Source organism: Lepidochelys kempii, chromosome 24, assembly GCF_965140285.1.
Source record: "Lepidochelys kempii isolate rLepKem1 chromosome 24, rLepKem1.hap1, whole genome shotgun sequence".
NCBI lineage: Eukaryota > Metazoa > Chordata > Testudines > Cheloniidae > Lepidochelys > Lepidochelys kempii.
In genome coordinates this window covers 18,556,474-18,565,349 of record NC_136403.1, presented here as the reverse complement: position 1 = coordinate 18,565,349, position 8,876 = coordinate 18,556,474, and positions in this window count along the sequence as shown.

The following is an 8,876-nucleotide window of genomic DNA, read 5'->3' as shown; positions in this document are numbered from 1 at the left end:
CACCAGTTTGCATAGGTGACCACAGACCCAAACCCTTGGATCTTAGAAAGATGAAAAAGCATTCAGTTTTCTTACAAGAAGACTTTTAATAGAAGTAAAGGAATCACCTCTGTAAAATCAGGATGGTAGATACCTTACAGAGTAATAACATTCAAAACATAGAGATTCCCTCTAGGCAAAACCTTAAGTTACAAAAAAGACACACAGACGGGAATAGTCATTCTATTCATCACAGTTCTTTTGTCAGCCAATTAAAGAAATCATAATCTAACATATACCTAGCTAGATTACTTACTAAAAGTACGAAGACTCCATTCCTTTTCTATCCCCGGCAAAAGCAGCATACAGACAGAGCCAGACCCTTTGTTTTTCTCCCTCCTCCTAGCTTTTGAAAGTATCTTGTCTCCTCATTGGTCGTTTTGGTCAGATGCCAGCGAGGTTACCGTTAGCTTCTTAACCCTTTACAGGTGAGAGGATTTTTCCTCTGGCCAGGAGGGATTTTAAAGGGGTTTACCCTTCCCTTTATATTTATGACACGTCCCCCAAATCTCAGCTAGGGTGAAATGGTGGCTAGGATTTCTTCCTGGAGCTCTAGGAAAAACAGAGTTAATAAGACACATGCACCTCTAAATATACTACCAAGTACATAAAGACAAACAATCTTTTCCACATCTCAAGGACGGTTTTAACCAGTTGATTGTGGGAAACTTTCACGGGAGAGTGCATCAGCCACTTTGTGAGAAGCTCCTGAGATGTGTTGGATGTCGAAATCAAAATCTTGGAGAGCTAAACTCCACCGAAGAAGTGTTTTGTTATTTCCCGTAGCAGTATGAAGCCACTGTAGTGCAGCATGGTCGGTTTGCAGGTGGAAACGCCGTCCCCAAACGTATGGGCGTAGCTTTTCCAGGACGTAGACAATGGCGAAACATTCTTTTTCACTGACTGACCAGTTGCTTTCCCTCTCAGACAGTTTTTTGCTGAGAAACACTACAGGGTGGAATTCTTGATCAGGTCCTTTCTGTATTAAAACTGCTCCCACACCACGCTCGGACGCATCTGTGGTTACTAGGAATGGTTTGTCAAAGTCTGGGGCCCTTAGTACAGGGTCAGACATGAGTGTCGCTTTAAGCTGGTGAAAGGTCTCCTGACACTTTTTGGTCCACTGAACAGCATTTGGCGGTTTCTTTTTGGTTAGGTCTCTCAGTGGGGCGGCGATTTGGTACAAATCGTCTGTAATAACCAGCCAAGCCTAAGAAGGATTGAACCTGTTTCTTTGACTTTGGGACAGGCCACTTTTGGATCGCATCCACTTTGGCTTGTAGGGCGCTGACAGTTCCTTGACCCACCTGGTGTCCAAGGTAAGTCACTCTGTTTAGGCCTATTTGACACTTCTTGACCTTAACAGTTAGTCCTGCCTCCCTTATGCGCTCAAGGATTTTTGTAGATGTTCCAGGTGTTCTGCCCAGGAATCTGAAAATATGGCCACATCGTCAAGGTAGGCGACTGCATATTCTCCTAATCCCGCTAGGAGACCATCTACAAGTCTTTGGAAGGTGGCGGGTGCATTCCGCAGCCCGAAAGGGAGGACATTAAATTCATACAGCCCGAGATGTGCGATGAAGGCTGACCTTTCCTTGGTGGATTCATCTAGCGGTACCTGCCAGTACCCCTTGGTTAAGTCCAAGGTAGAGATGAATTGGGCCCGCCCCAGTTCATCTGTGCGTGGCATTGGATAGATTTCTGGGTGAGTTACAGCATTCAGTTTATGGTAGTCCACACAAAAACGTATCTTCCCATCTGGTTTGGGAACTAGAACCACTGGAGATGCCCATGCACACTGTAACATATTCTGGATCTCCCGGTCTATAGCAGTTTTAGCTTGAGGAGACACCCGGTAAGGTTGGACTTTAATTGGGTGAGCATTACCTGTGTCAATGGAGTGGTATGCCCGTTCAGTCAGTCCTGGGGTGGATGAGATCGTCGGCGCATAGCTTGTGCACAGCTCCTTGGTCTGCTGTCACTGCATACGCCCAAGGGTCATGGAGAGGTTCACCTCTTCCACACCACCAACAGTTTTCCCTTTGTAATAGACACCTTCAGGCCACTCAGCGTCGTCTCCTCCCTGGGCTGGAAACTGACAAACCTTTAATTCTCTGGAAAAAAGGGCTTTAAAGAATTAATATGGTACACCTTAGGCTTTTGGTTGGAGGTGGGGAATGCTATGAGGTAATTAACAGCTCCCAGGAGCTCCTGGACCATGAATGGCCCTTCCCACGATGCTTCCATTTTATGGGCCTGGAGCGCCTTTAAGACCATGACCTGGTCCCCTACTTTGAAGGAACGCTCTCTGGCATGTTTATCATACCAGGCTTTTTGCTCTTTTTGAGCATCCTGTAAGTTTTCTTTAGCAAGGGCTAAAGAGGTTCGGAGGGTGTTTTGTAGGTTGGTTACAAAGTCCAGAATGTTAGTTCCTGGAGAAGGTGTAAATCCCTCCCATTGCTGCTTCACCGACTGTAATGGCCCCTTAACCTCACAGCCATATACAAGTTCAAATGGGGAAAACCCTAAACTGGGATGTGGTACAGCTCTGTAGGCAAAGAGCAACTGCTGCAACACTAGGTCCCGATCGTTGGAGTGCTCATTTACGAATTTACGTATCATGGCCCCCAAAGACCCATTAAACTTCTCCACCATGCCGTTTGTTTGATGGTGGTAAGGAGTGGCAACCAAATGATTTACCCCATGAGCTTCCAAGAGGTTTTCCATAGTTCCTGCCAGGAAATTAGTCCCTGCACCTGTGAGGATGTCGGAGGGCCAACCTACCCTGGCAAAAATGTCTGCTAGTGCCTGGCACACACTTTTAGCCCTGGGGTTGCTTAGAGCTCCTGCTTCCGGCCATCGGGTGGCAAAATCCATGAAAGTCAGTCAGTACTGCTTCCCTCTGGATCTCAGAAAAGGACCCAGAATATCCACAGCTACTCACTGAAATGGAACTTCAATGATGGGGAGTGGTTGGAGAGGGGCTTTGACCTGGTCTTGGGGTTTTCCCACTCTTTGGCATCCTTCACAAGACCGGACATAGGTAGAAACATCCTTGCCCATTCCCTCCCAGTGGAATGGCCCCCCAAAAACGGTCTTTGGTCCTGTTCAGCCCAGCATGGCCACTAGGGTGATCGTGGGCTAAGCTCAAGAGCTTGGCCCGGTATTTAGTTGGAACTACCAACTGTCTCTGAGGATGCCAGTCTTCCTGGTGTCCACCAGAAGAGTTTCTTGGTATAAAAGTCCTCTTTCTACAACAAACCTGGATCGATTAGAAGAGCTGAGAGGCGGTGCATTGCTCCGTGCCGCTGTCCAAGCTCTCTGGAGGCTTTCATCCGCTTCCTGTTCGGTCTTGAACTGTTCCCTTGATGCTGGAGACATCAGTTCCTCATTGGATTGTGGACCTATGCTTGGTCCCTCTGGAAGCAATGTAGGGGATGGGGCTGTTTCCGGTGACTGTGAACCGCTCTCCGCTGGGACACTATGTTGGGGTTCAGGCTCTGGCTGTGCCTCTTGTGTAGCGTTATGGGCTGCTGCTGGTTCAGGTTCGGTGGGGCCCTCTGGTGTTGAGGTTGCAAGTACTGGATTCAGTGCTGGCAATGGGTCTGGTGCTGGTTGTTCCTCTGGTTCTGGGACTGGTTCCGTCTGGGTCTCTGGGACTGGATCCACTAGTGCTGTTGCAGACATTGGCCTGGTGTCCAGGTCCATCACCTCTGACCGGCTCCTGATAGAAGTTTCCTGAACAGAGCTATGCCTCACGGCTCGTTTAGCCTGGCTGCGGGTGACCATTCCCACCCTCTTGGCCCACTTCACATGATTGGCCAAGTCTTCCCCCAACAGCATGGGGATGGGATATTCATCATAGACTGCAAATGTCCACATTCCTGACCAGCCCTGGTACTGGACAGGCAATTTGGCTGTAGGCAAATGGAAAGAGTGGGACTTGAAAGGTTGAATTGTCACTTGGATCTCTGGGTTGATTAAATTGGGGTCCACCAATTAAGCATGGATAGCTGACACTTGTGCTCTGGTGTCCCTCCACTCGGCGACCTTCTTTCCGCCCACATTCACAGTTTTCCTCCACTCCAAGGGTATCTGGGCCTGTGGATCTTTGGTTTGATTCCGGTGCAATGAACTGTAATCTGTTGGGGTTCTTGGGGCAGTTGGCCTTTACATGCCCCAGCTCGTTACATTTAAAACATCGTCCAGCTGACGGGTCACTGGGGTGAGGTGGGTTGCGGGAGAACGGGGTGGTGGGACGATAAGGTGTCTGGAGGGTTCTTTGGGAGGCAGGTGGGGCCTTGGGCGGCCCCTGGCAATAGGGTGTGGTCTGGGGTTGTCCCTTCTGGTCTCCGCTCCAACTGCGACCAGTTTTCTTCTTCTCTGCCACCTCTACCCATCTGTTTCTAATCTCTCCTGCCTCGATTACAGTTTTGGGCTTCCCATCTAGGATGTATCTTTCTACTTCCTCAGGAACACCCTCTAAGAATTGTTCCATTTGCATTCGGAAGGGCAAATTTACTGGAGATTCAACACTTGCTCCTGATATCCAGGCATCCCAGTGTTTCACAATGTGGTAGGCATGTCGGGTAAATGACACGTCTGGTTATCACCTTAGGGCTCTGAACCTCCGACGAGAATGCTTGGGTGTTATCCCCATTCTGACTATCGCCTTGGATTTAAACAGTTCATACTCGTTCATGTGTTCTTTAGGCATTTCAGCCGCCACCTCAGCTAATTGTCCACTGAGCTGCGGCCTCAGCTCTACCATGTATTGGTCTGTAGAGATGCTGTACCCAAGGCAGGCCCTTTTGAAGTTTTCTAAGAAGGCCTCGGTATCATCGTCTGCCTTGTAGGTGGGGAACTTTCTGGGATGGGAAGTGGTACCTGGAGAAGGATTGCTAGGGTTTGTTGGTATATTCTGCTGAGTCTTTACCTTCTCCATCTCCAGTTCATGCTTCCTCTCTTTTTCCTTCTCCTCCTCCACATGCTTCCTTGCCTCCATTTCCCTCCTGTGGGCAGCCTCCTGTACCTCCTTCTCCAGCCGCATGAGTTCTATCTGTCTTTCATGTTCCTTTTGTTTTTCCTCAGCCTGAAATCTGGCTAATTCCAGCGTTTCTTGAGCCGTGGATTCTGTCATCCGAACCTCTCTGTTTTTAACTAACTTTACAGCCGAGGTTTGGAAATAAACAAACAAACAAAACTTGGCTGTAAAATTTTGCTGTGCTGGAATAGGATACCTATTCTCTGATAGTGATTGTCAGCCTACAGAAAAAGACAATTCCTTTTGTCTCTGCTCTGGCCCCAAATCAAAGCAAAAAACCTCCAACTACTTGGAAACCTGCTTATCAGCAGCCCCAAAGGAAAAAAAAATTCATGTTCAAATCTGTGCTCCTTCGAAAAAAAAATCAAAATCCTAAAAAAAAAAACCCCTGCCACTTTTGTCTCCAGGAAAACGGGAAGAACACCCCCCCCCATTTAGTTTTAGGGGGAAAAAACCTCAGGTTTTCGAAGACTGTGAATTTCTCTGCAGGAGATTAACTACTCTGCCTCCAGGCAAAGAAAACCTGCAATTCACAAAGATAATCCCCTTTTGTCTCTGCTCTGGCCCCAAAGCGGAGAAAAAACTAGTTGCTTTCAGTTGGACCTCCTTTCCAGTAGCCCCAAAGGAAAAAAAATATTTCCTTTTTAAAATCCGTTTTTCTGGTTCAAAAAAATCTCAAATTGATCTCAAAATGATTTCAGGTTAATCCCACCACTCTGCCACCATGTCAAGGTTGCTTCCCCACTCTGAACTCTAGGGTACAGATGTGGGGACCTGCATGAAAATCTCCTAAGCTTACTTTCCCCAAGGTACAAATTAATTTTGTCCTTTGCCCCTAGATTTCTACTGCCACCACCAAACTTTAGCTGGGTTTACTGGGAAACGTAGTTTGGACACGTCTTTCCCCCCAAATCCTCCCAATCCTTGCACCCCACTTCCTGGGGAAGGTTTGGTAAAAATCCTCACCAATTTGCATAGGTGACCACAGACCCAAACCCTTGGATCTTAGAACAATGAAAAAGCATTGAGTTTCCTTACAAGAAGACTTTTAATAGAAGTAGAAAAGAATCACCTCTGTAAAATTAGGATGGCAAATACTTTACAGGGGAATTAGATTCAAAACAGAGAGAATCCCTCTAGGCAAAACCTTAAGTTACAAAAAGACACACAGACAGGAATATCCATTCTATTTAGCACAGCTATTTTCTCAGCCATTTAAAGAAATCATAATCTAACACATACCTAGCTAGATTACTTACTAAGTTCTAAGAGTCCATTCCTGTTCTGTCCCCAGCAAAAGCATCACACAGACAGACACAGACTCTTTGTTTTTTCTCTTTCCTCCCAGCCTTTGAAAGTATCTTATCTCCTCATTGGTCATTTTGGTCAGGTGCCAGCGAGGTTACCTTTAGCTTCTTAACCCTTTACAGGTGAGAGGATTTTTTCCTCTGGAGAGGAGGGATTATAAAGGAGTTTACCCTTCCCTTTCTATTTATGACAACAGGTGAAAGTGTTTTTTCCACTGGCCATGGGGGATTTTATAGCACCGGGGACAGAAAGGTGGTTCCCCTTCCCTTTATATTTATGACAGGTCCTTTCTTATGTTATTCTAAAAATACATAAGTGTTACGGCCACATTGTGACTGACAAATAGCTTCCTTTCTCAGTTCCACCATGTAATTATAAAATAACTCCACTGGGATATAAATATTGCTCTTACAGTTCAGTGGATAGTACATAGAGCTGCACAAACAAGTCATTGTGTCAAGAAATTTTAGCTCGTACTGACTTCACTAGTGCTTTATATCTGGCCTGTTGTAAAATGAGGCAAACATCAAGATAAGCTGATGTACCCCCTGGAAGACCTGTGTGTACCCCTGGAGTACAAGGACCCCTGGCTGAGAACCACAGATCTCCACTAACGCACAAGGGAATTGGCCTCAAGACACATTGCATCACCTGATCAGCCAAAGTCACATGCAGGGTTGTGAAATCTCCCATCTCCGGGTCCACCAGGATGTCATGGGGCAGCCCCAGCCGATCGCCCAGGGGGCAGGTATTTGCCATCCTGCCGGATAAAACCACAGCCAGATGCTTCCTCGCTGTTCTGCTCACTGCAGCTAACATCCAGGCACCATGTGGGTGGCTCTGCCCCTCTGCCTGCTGTCCGCTCTCCTGGCCACAGGTGAGTCCCATCCGTCCCCGGGCACAGGGAGCCGGGTGGTGGGGTCGGGAATTCACTTGGGGAAAGTGCTGCTGTCGATGGTGGATTCTAGGGTCAGGATGGAATTTGTGGGTAAAACCAGCAAGAGGAAAACCTGGAGCCACGTCCCCCGGCTGACTCGGGGAGAGCAGGGATTGGAGTCTGGGACTCCCACAGCCCACGCTAGGGGCCTGGCCAGCGGGTCTGAGTCCGTCTGTCCTTCCTTCTTCTCGTTCCTCCTCCAGCTCTCGCCCGAGCTTGGGGTCATCCCGATGAGGAGCAGCACCCCCGTCCACATGTCGTCCTGCCTAGAAATGTTCCCCTGCCTGTCCGCGCTGAGATTCCTGCCAGGACTCCTGGCTTCATTCCCCGGGTTTGAAAGGGAATGGGGGTGCAACAGGTGGGGGCTGGGAGCCAGGACTTGTGGGCTCATTCCCCAGCTGTAGAAGCGGGCTGGGGTGTAGTGAGTTTGAGCAGAGATGGCTGCAAATCAGGACTCCCGGGTTCTGTCCGTGGCTCTGAAAGAGGTGTGGGATCTCGTGGGTTAGAGTGGGCTGGGAGTCAGGAGTGAGGACTTCTCAGCTGTCTTCTTGGTTCTAACCCTGAATTGAACACATCTTTTTTCTACCTCAGTTTCCATATTTCTTTGATAGGGATAATATAACTTTGCAACCATCTAGGGACATAAAAGGGCAGGGGAAGGTGTTCTGAGGTTTAATTGATGTTTCCACATGAAAGCTCTAAAAAAACCAAAGTGGGAAAATCAATGTTTCTTTCTTTCTTCCTTTCTTTCTTTCTTAAAACTACCTTATGCTCACGTAATGAATTTAAAGGCCCCCACGCTCTGGAGAGGAAAGAGTTGATGCTCCTGGGATCGCTGGCTGGAGACGAACAGCCATCAATCCAAAGGCTTAACAAGCGTCAATTGTATTCTGAAGAAGAGAATTGGCAGGATCAGCGATGAAAAGTGGGGTGAAGTCAAGTGTGGCTGAGCTGACGTAACTCTGAGAGGCAGAGGCCTGGAGCAGAGTGTTACGGCGGGGTGTGTGTGCGTGTGTGAGAAAGGTTCACCGCAAAGCCAGGCAGAAACCCCTCTTCAGAGCAGCCGAATTCTTGTTTTTTTGACTACACAGACGTGTGGGGTTTGTTCGCAGGCACAAGCTGCACCCCAGATAGCCACGTCAGCAGGTGAAAATGTATTGTAGCCACAGACACTCAGGCAGCAAACAGACTTATCTGTGGTTTTGAGTAAGATACAAATGACCAGCTAGCAAGATGCCTTTCCCCATCCGGAGAGTTAAATGGAACTGGGCAGAACTGCTGCAAAAGCAGGTGGCATTTCTCCAAGATCTGCCTGCCCACACGTTCAGTGAGGAGGCATTGGTGGTAACAACTCCCACAGCGCCACCTCTTGGTTCCTGGTGGTATGTCACCCACGGGCACTGCCTGGGAGGGGTGGGGAGCCGGGGTTTGTACTGAGAAGGGATTTTTCCAACCTCCAGGGAGCGCTCTGCAATGCGAGGTGTGTGTGTCCGAAGAGCAATCGTGCTCCGGCCCCCTGCAGCCCTGCGCCCCCTCGGAAGGGACCTG